At 34.5% G+C, this 15,998-nt stretch overlaps 1 protein-coding gene across 2 annotated transcripts in view; it reads left to right on the forward strand.

Annotated features, from left to right (window-relative positions):
* Positions 1-15,998, forward strand: part of LOC126889639 (semaphorin-1A) — a 584,815-nt gene that overhangs the window by 466,892 nt on the left and 101,925 nt on the right. The window lies entirely within an intron of this gene.

Below are 15,998 nucleotides of genomic sequence, written 5' to 3' on the forward strand. Positions count from 1 at the left end.
TTTAAATACAGCACCTAGAGACTTGCAACTTTTTGCATTGTGTTCAGGACGAAAGTCAAGTCAAGTCAAGTCAAATTTATTCATCACATGCGACATTGTACAAAGTACATGTATGAGACAAGTCAAAGTTACAGACATACAAAAGTATATAAATTAATAAATATGACAAAACATACTTAAAAGTTATTTTTAGAATATGGCTCTAGCTCACAAATGTATTGATGTACACACCTCCGAAAGTTTGGCTGATGTAAATTCAATATCTATTGGCAATTTGTTAAAGAAACTTATGGCTGCATAATGTGTGCTACCTTCCAACAAAACAGAACGATGTTGTGGAAGCATAAAGTGATTGTCTCTGAATCTTGTTGAATAAACTTGGTTAAATTGAAATTTATTGAATTCATAAATTTTGCAATGTAAATACATTATACACGAAAATATATACAGACCAGGAATAGTAAGAATATTGTTTTGTCTAAAGATGCCTCTACAAGAATCTCTAAATTTCATTTTATAAATTATCCTCCTAATAGCTCGTTTCTGAAGTACGAATATCTGCTCTAATTCAGAGGTACAACCCCAGACTTCAATGCCATATTTGGCTATTGAGTAAAAATGGGCAAAGTATACTGTTTTTAATATTGATGTATTAAAGAGACGTGAAAGAATTCTCAATGCATAACATGCGCTACTTAATCTGGATTTCAAATTAGAAATGTGGTTTGACCATTTAAAATTACTGTCGAACAGGACCCCCAGCAACTTCGTGCAGTCTGTTTTATCTATTGCTGCTTGTATAGTGGCTTGATGGTTTAATCAATTATTTGACGTGAAAATCATATACTTTGATTTCTCTTCATTTAAAACTAGTTTGTTGGATAAGAAATAACTGTTGATGGTGGATATTATCTGTGTAGTTTTATTTTGCAAATTTTGATCGGATGTTGCTGTGACTAGAATGTTGGTATCATCCGCATAACTGATGAAGTTAACTCCACTCAGTGAATTAGTTACCAAAGCTATATCATTAATATATACTATAAAAAGTAGAAGACCCAATACACTACCCTGAGGGACACCATAATGGATATCCAATGTGTTTGATTCGTTTATAAGTCCATTAGATGTTATCTTTTCTTTTTGTCTTCTATTTTCTAGGTAGGAAATAAACCATTTTAGAACTACACCACGAATACCAATCCTCTCAAGTTTTGTTAGCAACAAATTATGATCCAAAGTATCAAAAGCCTTGGACAAATCGAGAAATAAACCACATGCCTTCTCTCGTCTGTCCAAAGCATCCAACACTAAGCTGATGAAATTTGCAAGAGCTGTAGTTGTAGACTTAGAAGATGTAAAACCATGTTGAAAATTATGCAAGACACTATGCTTTTTTAGGAATGCGTTTATTCTAGTATAAACCAGAGTTTCAATTATCTTTGAAAACACAGATAAGAGACTTATGGGACGTTAGTTGTTAAGGTCATCTTTATCACCACTTTTGAAATAAGGGATTACAATAGATAGTTTAAACATACTAGGAAATATTCCTTGTTGAAAAGAGGCATTTCAAATATCCGTCAGTGGATCTGCGAGAGCGTGAATGCATTGTTTTAATAACTTAGGGGAAATCTGATCAAAACCACAACTGTGTTTGGATTTAAAACTTCCGACTATACTAGTTATTTCCTGTGGGTTAGTTGGATATAAAAACATAGAACAACTATTACGGTTTTTTGATGCTGATGTAAGCCCATCTATTTTAGTAGGATCCAAAGCGGCAAGTAACTTTGGAGCCATTTCAACAAAATGGTGGTTAAATTTGTCTGCTAAATTATTATTATTATCACTAGGTACTTTTGAGTTGTTTTGTTTCCCGACTGTTAAGTTTACTAAATGCCAAATACATTTCATTTTATTTGATGATTCGTTTAACTGTCTCATGAAGTGACTACTTTTTGCTGCTTTTAATTTAATTGAATATTCTGTCTTTGCTAAATGAAGGACTGGCCTAAGATTACTATTTTGCTGACAGATCGTTTCTAAAAGTTTTAGCTGATCCCTTAAATTGTACAGTTCCTGCGTAAACCAATTCGAACGTGTACATTTTTTAGGTTTACATTTAAGTAGTGGAAAATGGGACCGAAAGTAATTTTGGATAGTATTTAAAAAAGCTAATGATTTATCCTCAGCAGAAATTGTATTAAATACCTCTGACCAATTTGTTGACTCAAGGGTTTGAACAAAACGATTTATGTTCCTTTCACTATATGAACGGATGAATATAAATCAGGAAAGAATTTTTTCTACTGTAGAGAATTGGCTGGAAATGCATAGTTGCATTTTAAAGTGCATAAACTGCATCCAAAAGTGCATAAACATGTCAAAACAAGTGCATTAAGAGCCAGATTTTGTTACTCGGGGGATTTTTGGGGTCGCTGAAGGCGAATACGCCATCGGAACCGACCAACGGAGCACCTGGTGTCCAGTGGCACTGCTAAGGCACGTCATCTTCTGGGGTTTCGAGGGATTTCGGCACTAAATTGATGCAAACATATTACTCGGGGTTTTTTGGGGTCGCTGAACAAGAATACCCGACTCACTGTACACTTGGTGCTCAAAAACATGCCTTAGCAGTAACCTTGGGCACCAGATGGTTCGGGGGTCGGTCCTGATGGCGTATTCGTGTTCAGTTACCCCAAAAACCCCTCGAGTAATCTGTTTGCATCAATTTAGTGCAAAAATCACTCGAAACCCCAGAAGATGACGTGGCTCTAGACACCAGTTACTCAGGGTGTTAGTTCTGATGTATTCGCTTTCAGAAACACCAAAAATCGACTGAGTAATCTATTTGCATCAATTTAATGCCGAAAACCCTCGATACTCCAGAAAAAGACGTGTCTTAGCAGTGGCACTGGGCACTAGGTGCTCTGGGTGTCGGTGCTGATAGCGTAGTATTGTTTAGCGACCCCAAAAACCCCCGAGTAATATGTTTGCATCAATTTATTGATGGTTATTCTCGAAACTCCAGAAGATGACGTGCCTTAGCAGTGACCCTGGGCACCAGGTGCTCCGGGAGTCGGTTCTGATGACGTAGTCGTGTTCAGCAACCACAAAAAGCCCCGAGTAACAAAACCTGGTCCTTAATATGCTTATTTTGACATGTTTATGCACTTTTGGGTCCATTTTATGCACTTTAAAATGCAGTTATGCATTTCCACCCATTTTTGTTTAGTACACTTTTTGGCTGACATCATCCTGAACTCTGAACACAATTCAAAAAGTTGCAAGTCTCTAGGTGCTGTATTTAAAAATCGATTTATTCCGTTGTTTTTAGTGCTAAATGCCCCAGTCTAATATGTCCCAATAGTAAATCTCATAGTAGACAGTATATTACATATACCTGATATTTGGCAATATTCATATGATTTTATGAAAAGGCTAAAGCCTGTCTGTCTTTAAAATCGGTCCCCCCTCCCCCTTTCCTTCCTACCACAAACCCTTCTTACCACAATTGTTTCGCAATGCTGTTAAAAATAGAATAGTTTCATCCTTCTTCTTCTACAGAAATCCCCTGTATATTGTCTTGTCAAGTGAGATGTCAGGACCTGGTGCCAGGTTTACGGCTAAGACAAGACATCTTCTGGAGTTTCTAAGGTTTTCGATATTAAATTGATGTATACAGATTACTCGGGGGGTTTTGGACTTACTGAACAGGAATATTACATCAGAACCAACCCCATGTAGCACGTAGTTCCCATGGTACCTGCTACTCACGTTATCTTCTCGAATTTTGAGGCTTTCCGACACTAAACTTATGCACACAGAGTACTCGGGAGTGTGTGAGGTTGCTGAGCACTAATATGACGTAGATGAACTACAAAATTTGGTGTTCAAAATGGCGAATAGCAAAGTCAGTACCTAATAATCGCACGATCAAATTATCCGCCCTGGACATCAAATACTCCAGAGCCTTCAGCTACGTCATAATTGTATTCAGCAAGTCCGAAAACCCTTAAGTACTCTGTTTGCATCAATTTAGTTTCGCAAATCCTTTTTAAACGTTTTTTCTTTTAAAAGAATCGACCTGCCGCTTTTTTCCAATACCGTTTTCATGATTTAATTTAATATTTCCCGAGATATTCTTCTTGTTTATAAGACAAAAAATTGTTCATAATTTTAAAATATTCCTAGGGCCGCTTAAATAGTCCAATTTCAATCCTATAAAGTACATTAGATAGGTACAGTATCTTTTAATACAAAAATCATAGTTATTCTTATGTGTATCATAATTATTGTTTCCATTCGTTTGTTAGGCTATCTCCTAATTTTCAATTTATTTTATATCAGATTTTTATTTGAATTTTGTTGTGTTCATTTTTGTAAGTACATTTTTTTCAATTTGGTTTGATAACATGTGTAACCTGCATATAGTCTTATTATCTTTATTTCAGTTTTAGTCATTTTGTTCCAGTTTTAGTCATTTTGTAATTGTTCTGAAGCGCATGCTCTTCGATCTTAAATCCATCAATCTCCACAACAATAGTAAAAACAAACTCAGAGAAAAAAACTCAAATACAGCTCAAAACTAGTAAAAACAAACTCAAAGAAACAACAAATTAAAAAAATATTATTGTGGTTATTATAGCGACCGTAAATTTTTAATTAACAATTCAGTTGTTGCTAAACTGTTCATTCAGTTTCCATCGGCTTCTGGAATTATAATCTATACCAAAAGAGCTTTTATATTACCAAGTTATCTAATTATTTATAGACAATTACATATCTAAAATTGTAGTTGAAAATTAAAGATTTTTTTTGGAAAAACCCGCATTTTCGGGGAAAATTTTCGTCAAACTAAATCGGCAAAAACACGTCTCTATGCAGAATTTAATTACGATGAATTTTTATTTGGATGTTTTTGGTGTAAAGTTAAAATCTTTGGAGTTATAGAGCAAAAATTGAAAAAAAAACACGATTTTCGGGCGCCATTTTGTTTATAAAAGTAGCACACTATCTGCGTACTTTGCATGCCTATATTATTAATATATACAATCATAAAATTCGATTCCAGCAATAAAATTGCTGGTAAATAACTTTTCCCAAAAATGACCTATTCTCCGATAAATCTGCCCAGACTAGTAGTCGGAGAGATATTTTTTATTTTTTTTTATTTATTTATTTATTATTTATACATATGACCTGGCCATATGTATAAATTTATACATAAAACCAGTCGGAGAGATAGAAGCGGATTTTGTGCGTGATAAGTAATATGGAAAAACTATACGGGGATATGATGAATTAGTTGTGTACATGACTTTCACCAACGGCCGGAAACCAGAGTTGGGGCCGAGGGTAGTTATAAGGGGTCAAAGTCGCGGATTTTATTATTTTTTTATGACGCTCATGATCGAGATAGTGCACCAAAATTTGGGAATAAGTAGGTCATGACGTAACTAAGTAAAATCTCTAAGGGCGGAACGCTGCGTGGCCGACAAAGGGGTGGGGGTAGGGGTGAATATAAAAAATATAAAGGGTTTTTTGCGACGTTGGTGATTGAGATAGTGGACCAAAATTTGGGAATAAGTAGTTCATAATATTACTAAGTAAAATCCCCAGAACCGGAAACCAGAGTTGGGGATGAGGGTAGTTATAAGGGGTCAAAGTCGCCGTTTTTATTATTTTTTTGTGACGCTCATGATCGAGAGAGTGCACCAAAATTTGGGAATAAGTAGGTCATGACGTAACTAAGTAAAATCTCCAGGGGTGGCACGCTGCGTGGCCGACAAAGGGGTGAAGTAGGGGTGAATACAAAAAATATAAGGGGTTTTTTGCGACGTTCGTGATTGAGAGAGTGCACCAAAATTTGGAAATAAGTAGACCATGACATAACTAAGTAAAATCCTCACAGCCGGAAACCAGAGTTGGGCTTGGGCATGAGGTTAGTTAGAAGGGGTCAAATTCGCCGTTTTTATTATTTTTTTTTGTGACGCTCATGATCGAGATAGTGCACCAAAATTTGGGAATGAGTAGGTCATGAGGTAACTAAGTACAATCTCCAGGAATGGAACGCTGCGTGGCCGATAAAGGGGTGGGGGTAGGTGTGAATATAAAAAATATAAGGGGTTTTTTGCGACGTGCTAGATTGAGATAGTGCACCAAAATATGAGAATAAAGACAATGATTTAGCTAAGTAAAATCCCCAGAGCCAGAAACCAGAGTTGGGGATGAGGGTAGTTTTAAGGGGTCAAAGTCGCAGTGTGTATTATTTTTTTGTGACACGGCACAACATTTGTCCCCCCGCAGCGTTCCACCCCTGGAGATTTTACTTAGTAATGTCATGATCTACTTATTCCCAAATTTTGATGCACTATCTCGATCACGAACGTCAAAAAAACCCCCATATATTTTTATACTCACCCCTGTCTACCACTCCTTTGTACCCCAAGCAGCGTTCCGCCCCTGAAGATTTTACTTAGTTACATCATACCCTACTTACTCCCAAATTTTGCCCCTTATAACTACCCTCATCCGCCACTCTGGTTTCCGCCTCTGGGGATATTACTTAGTTACGTCATGGCCTACTTATTCCCAAATTTTGGCGCAAAAATAATAAAAAACGGAACTTTGACCCCTTATAACTACCTTCCTTCCCCACTCTGGTTTCCGGCTCTGGGGATTTTAATTATTTATGTTATGATCTACTTATACCTAAATTTTGGTGCACTATCTCAATCACGAACGTCGCAAAAAACACCTTATATTTTTTATATTCACCCCTACCCCCACCCCTTTGTCGGCCACGCAGCGTTGAGCCCCTAGAGATTTTACTTAGGTACGTCATGACCTACTTATTCCCAAATTTTGGTGCACTATCTCGATCATGACCGTCATAAAAAAAATAATAAAATCCGCGACTTTGACCCTTTATACTACCCTCGGCCCCAACTCTGGTTTCCGGCCGTTGGTGAAAGTCATGTACACAACTAATTCAACATATCCCCGTATAGTTTTTCCATATTACTTATCACGCACAAAATCCGCTCCCAGCTCTTAGACTATAGTCCTAATAAGTTAAAATACTCGCATAGCTTTTATTTTGGCTCGTATCAAAGTCTGAATTTCACAATACTTTTTTTTTTCTTTTGGCAAATATCGCGGAATTATGTCATACGCCAACCTTTCTACATGCTCTGGAGAAAACACGGTTTTTCGAACAATTGGATGACTGCAGTAAAAAAATGTATGCACGTTAAACATTGGGTATTGCATGTTCCACAACGTAGTTCAACAAAAAAAGCATGTTTCTATTTCTGTCGAATCAAATATGTTCGTTGAATGGCTCTAGCATAAAAGCTACTTGCCTCGAACAATTCGCTTCAGATTGATGGTCAATTCATTGAATAGAGATTCGTGGATATCAGGAAGTGTTTAAAAAACTGCAGTCAGTAAGTAATTAGCACTATTTCAGTATTCCAATATTCCGCTATTCACTTTCAACAAAAATATATAATGGTCTAAGAGCTAGCAACGTTTTTGAGAAACTATTTTAAGACAGTTGATTCTTTCATATATTGTTCCCTATGCTTCCTCGAACAGCGTACCGGCCATCTGGCTGCTGATACAGGTTGCGTTCATTACTGCGCAGCACACCTGTACAGGTAAATACACAATCAGGGTAATTGATTAGTGTGATAAAGCTTAGTAGATCCGCTGTAGTAATAGATAGCAATAAAAGTTAATAACAAAACTTGTAGCCAACAACAGGGTGTTCGATATCATAGTGGCAGACCAAACTTATGTTTATTTTAATGGAACACCCTATATTTTATTTTGTATTCGAAATCCTGTTAACTTCTCCATCACAAAAATGTAAAGGTTTGTATGTTATACAGGGTATTTACAAAGTTATAACCAATGTTCTACGAAAATCGTAATAAGTTCAGCTCCCTGTATAAATAAAAATAAGCACAAGAGCAATGGTTTATATATTTTTTTGTTGATTGTCAAAATTTATAAAAATGGTTGATATTGCTAATTTTCTTTATATTGAATACAGGATGAGTCAAAACGCAAGTACTTTTCTCCATTTTCTTTCCATTTTCTCAGTAATTTTAAATAGACCACCTTAAAGGTGATACAGTAGCGATCAACAGGTAGCCAAAACGCGTTCCAAGATTGCGGCTGTAATTTTGAATATTTTTTCGAGATATTTGGCACACGTATTCGTAATATAATAAAGAATGGCGGTACAGAGCCCAATTTGAAAAATATATTAATATGTGGAAATTACTCTGCAATTAAATACAATATTAAAAAAACGAGCCTGTACCGCCATTAAGAATAACAAAAAAATACACTTTCTTCAAATAAACCTTATCCGATGCCTAGATTTTGTGTCATTTTGGAACTACTAAAATTTTTTATTTCATTAGTAGTTCCAAAATGACACAAAATCTAGGCATCGGATAAAAAAGTTTGTTTGAAGAAAGTGTATTTTTTGTTCTTCTTAATGGCGCTTTTTTAATATTGTATTTAATTGCAGAGTAATTTCCACATATTAATATATTTTTCAAATTGGGCTCTGTACCGCCATTCTTTATTATACCGGGTGTCCACTTATATTTTCCCTCATTTTAACTGCCTATAACTTCTAAACGGCTCAAGATAGAAATATGCGGTTTTCGCTGAAATGTTTTATTTTAGTAAAAGTTTTGTCTGAATGGATTGAACTTTTTATATCGCTTTCAAATACGAAAACAAAAATGGCGGATTTTTGAAAAAAAACTTTGTTGATTTTTTTTTAATTGGACCCCCCGTTATTTTTTTGTAAATTGAAAGAAAGGACCTTCACCTATCCAGCGATATAAAGTTTTTCAAAATCGGTTGTCAAATCACTGAGTAATTAATTTTTAAAATGAGAGGTGCAACATGGATATCGCATAACATAATATCAATTTATGTGATTTCCACATTGCATCTCTCATTTTAAAAATTAATTGCTCAGTCTTTTGACAACCGATTTTAAAATTTTTTATATCACTGGATAGGTAAATAAACGTTTTTCAAGTTTTTAGGTAAATGGCCATTTTTATAACGCTTTTAAATAAAAAATGGTGGATTTTTGAAAAAAAAACGTTGTTGACTTTTTTTATTAAAACACCCAGTATACTTTTTTGTAACTTGAAAAAATGGTCATTTATCTATCCAGCGATATAAAGATTTTTAAAATCGTTTGTCAAATGACTGAGCAATTAATTTTTAAAATGAGCGATGCAATGTGGAAATCACATAACATAATATCAAATTGCTTAGTCATGTTATTTAGGTATGTGATAACCACGTTGCACCTCTCATTTTAAAAAATAATTACTCAGTGAGTTGACAACCGATTTTGAAAAACTTTATATCGCTGGATAGGTGAATGACCTTTCTTTCAATTTACAGAAAAATATACTGGGTGTTCCATTAAAAAAAAGTCAACAACGTTTTTTTCAAAAAATTCGCCATTTTTTTTTCGTATTTGAAAGCGATATAAAAAATTCAATACATTCAGACAAAACTTTTGCTAAAATAAAACATTTCAGCGAAAGCCGCATATTTCTATCTTGAGCCGTTTAGAAGTTATAGGCAGTTAAAATGGGGGAAAATATAAGTGGACACCCGGTATTACGAATACGTGTGCCATATATCACGAAAAAATATTCAAAATTACAGCCGCAATCTTGGAACGCATTTTGGCTACCTGTTGAACGCTACTGTATCACCTTAATTAAAAACTTGCTCTGAAAAATGTAAATATCTCGAAAACTAACAAATTTAGCCATAGGGAATATTATACAAAAATTAAAGTATGGTAATGATACTTTTCGATGGTGATATAAAATACAGGGTGTTCCATTTAAAATTTCTGAGAAAAGAATGTACTTGCGTTTTGACTCACCCTGTATTTGATATAAGGAAAATTAGCAATATCAACCATTTTTATAAATTTTGACAATCAACAAAAAAATATAGCACCAATAAACCATTGCTGTTCTGCTTATTTTTATTTATACTTATATAGGGAGCTGAACTTGTTACGTTTTTCATAAAAAATTGGTTATAACTTTGTAAAAGCACTATATAACATAACAAACCTTTATATTTTTGTGATGGAAAAGTTAAGAGAATTTGGAATATAAAATAAAATATAGGGTGCTCCATTTAAAAAAACATAAGTTTGATTTGCCACTATGTTATAGAACGCCCTGTAACATTCTAACTAACTTCGTAATGTAAAGCTGAAAGTTGGCTACAATTTTTGTTATCAACTTTTATTGCTATCTATTACTATAGCGGATCTACTAAGCTTTATCACATTCATCAATCACCCTGTATATTGAATTTAAATCATTTTAGGACGAAACATTTTTTTGTCATTACTTTTTAAACCACAAAAATTTCTGGCAATTATAGTTCATATTTCTAATAATGTTTAAAAAGTAATGACAAAATAATTTTTTGTCTTACAATAATTAATTTAAATTCGATATGTTTACCTGTACAAATGTGCTGCGCAGTAATGAACGCAACCTGTATCAGCAGCCAGATGGCCGGTACGGTGTTCGAGGAAGCATAGGGAATAGCTATTTGTATAACAAGGGAGGAAAGTGCTACTTCTCCTCCCGAGAATGAAGTTTACTGCCCGACGCGTAGCGGAGGGCAGTAATCATTCAAGGGAGGAAAAGGCACTTTACTCCCATATTATACATATGGTTTTTCCACCTTCCTCAAATAACAAGTCATTTTTTCATTTTTACTTAATTTATTTATGTAACTAACCAACAAAATTTATTAGAACTAAAACTAACAAGTAGGTACAATATAACCGTCAACTGTCAAATTATTAATGTAAACATTGTTAAATCAAAACAACAATTTACTAAATAAAATTAACATGAAGTAAAACTCCCTAGTGTAGTTGGTATATTTAATAAAAATTCTAAAAATTTTAAAAATCCAAACGGATTACGTTGAAAACGTTTTCGGACTTATCAGTCCATCATCAATGAACCTAAAACAATTTACTATTTTTTACGATTCTGCAAAATACAGGGTGTTTTATAAATACACGTTAAAATGTATAGATACTTACGTAATAGAAAATAGATATTATACAGGGCGTCAATAAATTATATTTCATGAATGAAATACAGTGACGTCACTTTTACTTTTCCTGCCACTTTGCTCCCTACAATCAGGTCCGGAAAAGTATACTTTCGGTAGAGGTAGGTGGAAATAATATATTACAGAACCAGTTGTCTTAAAATAATTTTTTTCCGACGTTGCTAGCTCTTGGTCCATAAAGATATTCTAGCCAGGGCCGTAAGTACGATGTTGGGTGCCGCGGGGCAAACGTGATCTGGAAGCCCCCTAACGGGGGTCTCGGGGTTTACCGTTTACCCCCAGCGGAAGGGGGGTAAACCCCCCATCTCTCATCTGGAAAACGTTGTACAAAGTTGATTGCTTAGTTTTGAAGGTTTTGTTCGTTTGCTTTCAAAATAAAATCAGGTTGAACAATTCGGTACGTATCTAACACTGCGTTCATTCTTTGAAAGCAAGTGTCTATCATTATGGCATAATGTGTCGATAATTGAGTAAAATACGGTTTCTCTGAAGCATGACTTGGGATCTTGAAGTCTTTCATCTTCGCACAGTTCATCGAAATGTTTTTTTGTCTTCTGCATTCTTTTTGGAGAGAACCCTACTGGTTTTCTCCAACGTTGACACATATTTGAAGCCTCTTCAAAGAAGGTTTCAAATTGTTCTCTCATTTCAGTTAGTTTTATGAGGCTCTCTTCAAGTAAACTGTAAGCTGTTAAAAGGTCCAAAAATTCTGATTGTGGTGTTTTCGAGACTAGGAGGATTTCAAGGATTTTATTTAGTACAACTAGTAACAAAACAAATTTTTAGTTTCTTTTTCAGTTGTGCTGCTTTGTCTTTCATTTCTTTTGTTACTTGTCAGAGCTAGACTTAAAAGACACTTCAAAACATAGCAAAATCTGTGTTTCAATGCATGGACTGCATCGAATCTTCCAGCCCAGCGTGTTGGATTGAGAGGTTTGAGAGTCACTTTCGAGGAACTTCTTTCAGATTGGTATGAGGAATTCAGTGCCTCGCAATAAACGATACCGTTTGTTGAGAGTTCGAAAAATATGAAGATATGAAGGTTTATTTAGAAAAAATGCATTGAGAGGTAAACCAGATTGCTGAGGCGATACAGAAAATTGAAAAGTTGGAAGGAAAATTCGAGAATGCGTTAAAATTCGATATAGAAAAAGTGGAAGAAAAATTGAAGGAGATAGGAAAATGTCAAAAGGGAGGAGACCGTCGGGAAGTAATTTGTATACAGCTCTAATGAGAGTAGAATCCAGGGGATACTAGAAAACGACATAAAAAAACAAATTTCAACATATGCAGAATGAAGATTGCAAAGAAATTATAAGAAGCCATTTAAAAGACGGAGGTGCTTTGTGGTGTAAAAGGAAAGAAAATGAGGTGACTTTATGAAGAGATTTTGAGACAAAATTTTTTATAATAGTGCAGGTGAAACAGGTTAAAGACGCATTGAAGTTGTTAGAATTAATAGGCCGTGTACTTATTACAACCGGATAACTCGAAGTAGAACTTGACTGAAAGTACTTTGAAAGTTTATTTGACCTCGTTAAAATCTATACACGGCCAACCAAACGGAGGCCCCTCTTGGCCGGAGGCCCCGGGGCACTGTCCCGGTTGGCCCAATGGTAGTTACGGCCCTGATCCTAGCTCGTCTAAAGGTACTTATACATATGCGCTCTGGTAGGTGCGCGCGCCGCTCGCGCGCATCATGTTTGTTAGATTAGTACGTGTTTTCAAGAGGCACTCCATTTGTGCGCCTCTTGAAAACACGTACTAATCTAACAAACAAGCTGCGCGCGAGCGGAGCGTATGGATACATACCTTAATGATTTAACATTTCATCACTTTAGCAAAAACATATCTAGATGTAGATATCTTCTCGGACCCTACTCGTTTACTCTCGTTAATGTGAACGGTATCTAACAATAAAACACTTAGACAAGGCGGAAACGGCGGGTTCGTTGGGAAAAATATTCCCATGAGATATTTTTGCATAATCACATTCGTGAGACATCCCAGAATAAGGTTCAAGAAGTCGCCCACGTGAAACGTGGGCCAATTTTTTTTTAACAATTTTTTTTAATCAAATTGCAAAAATCAATATTTTTGGCCCGGACTATCTTTTTTTAGATTTATTGGACCATTCTGGACAAAAAAGCTCTCTTATAATTTTTCTCTAAAGTTGATCTTTTTCGAGTTATAAGCAATTTAAAATTTAAAAAACGCGAAAATGGCCATTTTTAAGACTTATTAACTCGGTTAAAAATTATTATTATGAAAGTCAGAAAGTGACTAAATCAAAGTTTAAAGTCGCCGCTACATGATCCTGAAGAAATCTGTGTCATTAATTTACTACTAAGCTGTTATTTTTAATTAATAACAATGAGCGGTTAGATCGTATTGACGCCGCTGTAAATGTGAGTGCGAGTAAGATGCACAATTGGACTGCTGGAATGGCTTCTCTCTCGCACTCAGAATTTACAGCGGCCGCCCACGTGCATGGTGCTTATTATTATTACTTAAAAATAACAGCTTAGTAATAAAATAATGACAAATATTTCTTCAGGATCTTGTAGGGGGGCTTTAAAATTTGATTTAGTCATATATTGACTTTCATAATAATAACTTTTAACCGAGTTATTAAGCCTTGAAAATCGCCATTTTTCGTTTTTTCAATTTTAAATTGCTTATAAATCGAAAACGATCAACTTTAGAGAAAAATTATAAGAGACCTTTTTTGTCCAGAATGGTCTAAAAAATTTAAGAAAAAATTGTTCGGACCAAAAATATTGATTCTTGAAATTTGATTAAAAAAAATTGTTAAAAAAAACTTGGCCCACTTTTCACGTGGGCGACTTCTTGAACCTTATTCTGGGATATCTCACGAATGTGATTATGCAAAAAAATCTCATGGGAATATTTTTCCCTTCGAACCCGCCGTTTTCGCCTTGTCTAACTGAAAACTTTTGATTTCAATACTGTCACTACATCAAATTATCAAGTGATGTTTTTACTATGCGTCTCTACACTTGACTTGCTTTATAAACGTATGTCCGCAAATGCTTCGTTTCCGAGTTAGGGGGTGTTGACATTTTTCTTACAAACTAACGATTTATTTATTGCTCTAAAACCGGTTAAGTTATACAAATGAAATTTGGTGGGTTTTAAGAGGTAGTTATTGCGCATTTTTTTTATATACAATTAGGAATTTAATATTCACCATTGACGCGCATGGTGAAGATAAAATTCTTAATTGTATGTCAAAAAATGCACAATAATTACCTTTGCACATCAATTGAAACCTCAATACTCTGGGTATTGAGATTTTGAAGAGGAAGAACTGACGAAATAGGGGAAAACTGGAAGGGAAGAGATTTAAGATACTAATGAAGAGTGGCTTAGCTCAGAAGCACAACTTAAATAGGCAGAGAGACACTAAATCTCAAGTGAGTTAGCTTCAATATACTGAATATTGGCTTTAAGATATAAAATCAGAGATATGGGATAACGAAATGCTAGAAACAAGGAAGAAAATGAGACCTGTTAATAAAAGAATGGAAGGCAACTAGATAAGAATGCTGGAAATAGAGATATATGAAAAGTACGATAAGGAGAGAAGAAGAAGGGCGCCAACTCGGGCTCTCTGGGCCTAGAATTTGAAAAGCTCGAGATTTTGAAGTAACGAACGACGGAAAATAAATGACATAAAATACAAAAAAAAAATGCTCAATATTTACCTTTGTCTTGCTATATTTTATACTGGTAATAGAGACTGAAATAAAAACCAAATGTACTAATAACAAATATATTTACATATAATAAATTTATCAATTTAAAATTCATCCTTGATACATATAAATACATGTGAGATACACAGAAAACACACCAAATTTCATTTGCATATCTGAACCGGTTTTAGAGCAATAAATAAATCGTCAGTTTGTAAGAAAAATTGTAACACCCTCTATCTTGGAAACGAAGCATTTGCGGGCATACGTTTATCAAGCAAACTGTCATTATTTTTTCATGTAGAACCCCTTAAAGTTTGAGATAGTGATTTAAAAACGTCCTGTATTGATGAAAAACAAGGCTAGTTGTTGAAGTACATAAATGCTAGAATATTCCACAGATTATATAAACTCTTCTTGTCCTTATCAATCTATCAAAAATTAAAATCCTAACAAGATTCATTACTTTTTGCACAACGTATTTTTTTAATACCTTCCACTTTGTCTTATTTTTCTTAACAATACACGCTTTTTATTTCCTCTTATTGTTTGTTAAGCAAAAAAATCTACGGCATGGTTTTGAAATTTGATTGAGTCTGCAGCTTTTTCCTCTTTGAAAATATCTTGTTTCACGGTTTAACTTACTGATATTAATACTTGAAACCGATCCGATATTTTATTAGATAATGATTTTCTTCGTAATATCCACACTTCTATTATGATTTTGAATAGATGTTATATATATAAGGACTATATTGTATTAGAATTATTTTTGTATAGAAATTGAATGAACTTCGAATAGCAGTTAACAAAATATGCATAATATACAGGGTGTAACAAAAAGGTAGGTCGTAAATTAAATCACATATGCTGGGACCAAAAAATAGTTCGATTGAACTTAAGTTACCTCAGTAGAAATGTGCACATAAAAAAAGTTACAGCCCTTTGAACTTACAAAATGAAAATCGATTTTTTCCAAAAGGTATATCGAAAACTATTAGAGATTTTTTATTGAAACTGGACATGTGGCATTCTTATGGTAGGTGCATCTTTAAAAAACAATAACAGTTAAATTTGTGCACTCCATAAAAGTTGTATGGGTTT

The sequence above is a fragment of the Diabrotica virgifera genome, chromosome 8 (genome assembly GCF_917563875.1).
Source record: "Diabrotica virgifera virgifera chromosome 8, PGI_DIABVI_V3a".
In the NCBI taxonomy this organism is placed as follows: Eukaryota; Metazoa; Arthropoda; class Insecta; order Coleoptera; family Chrysomelidae; genus Diabrotica; species Diabrotica virgifera.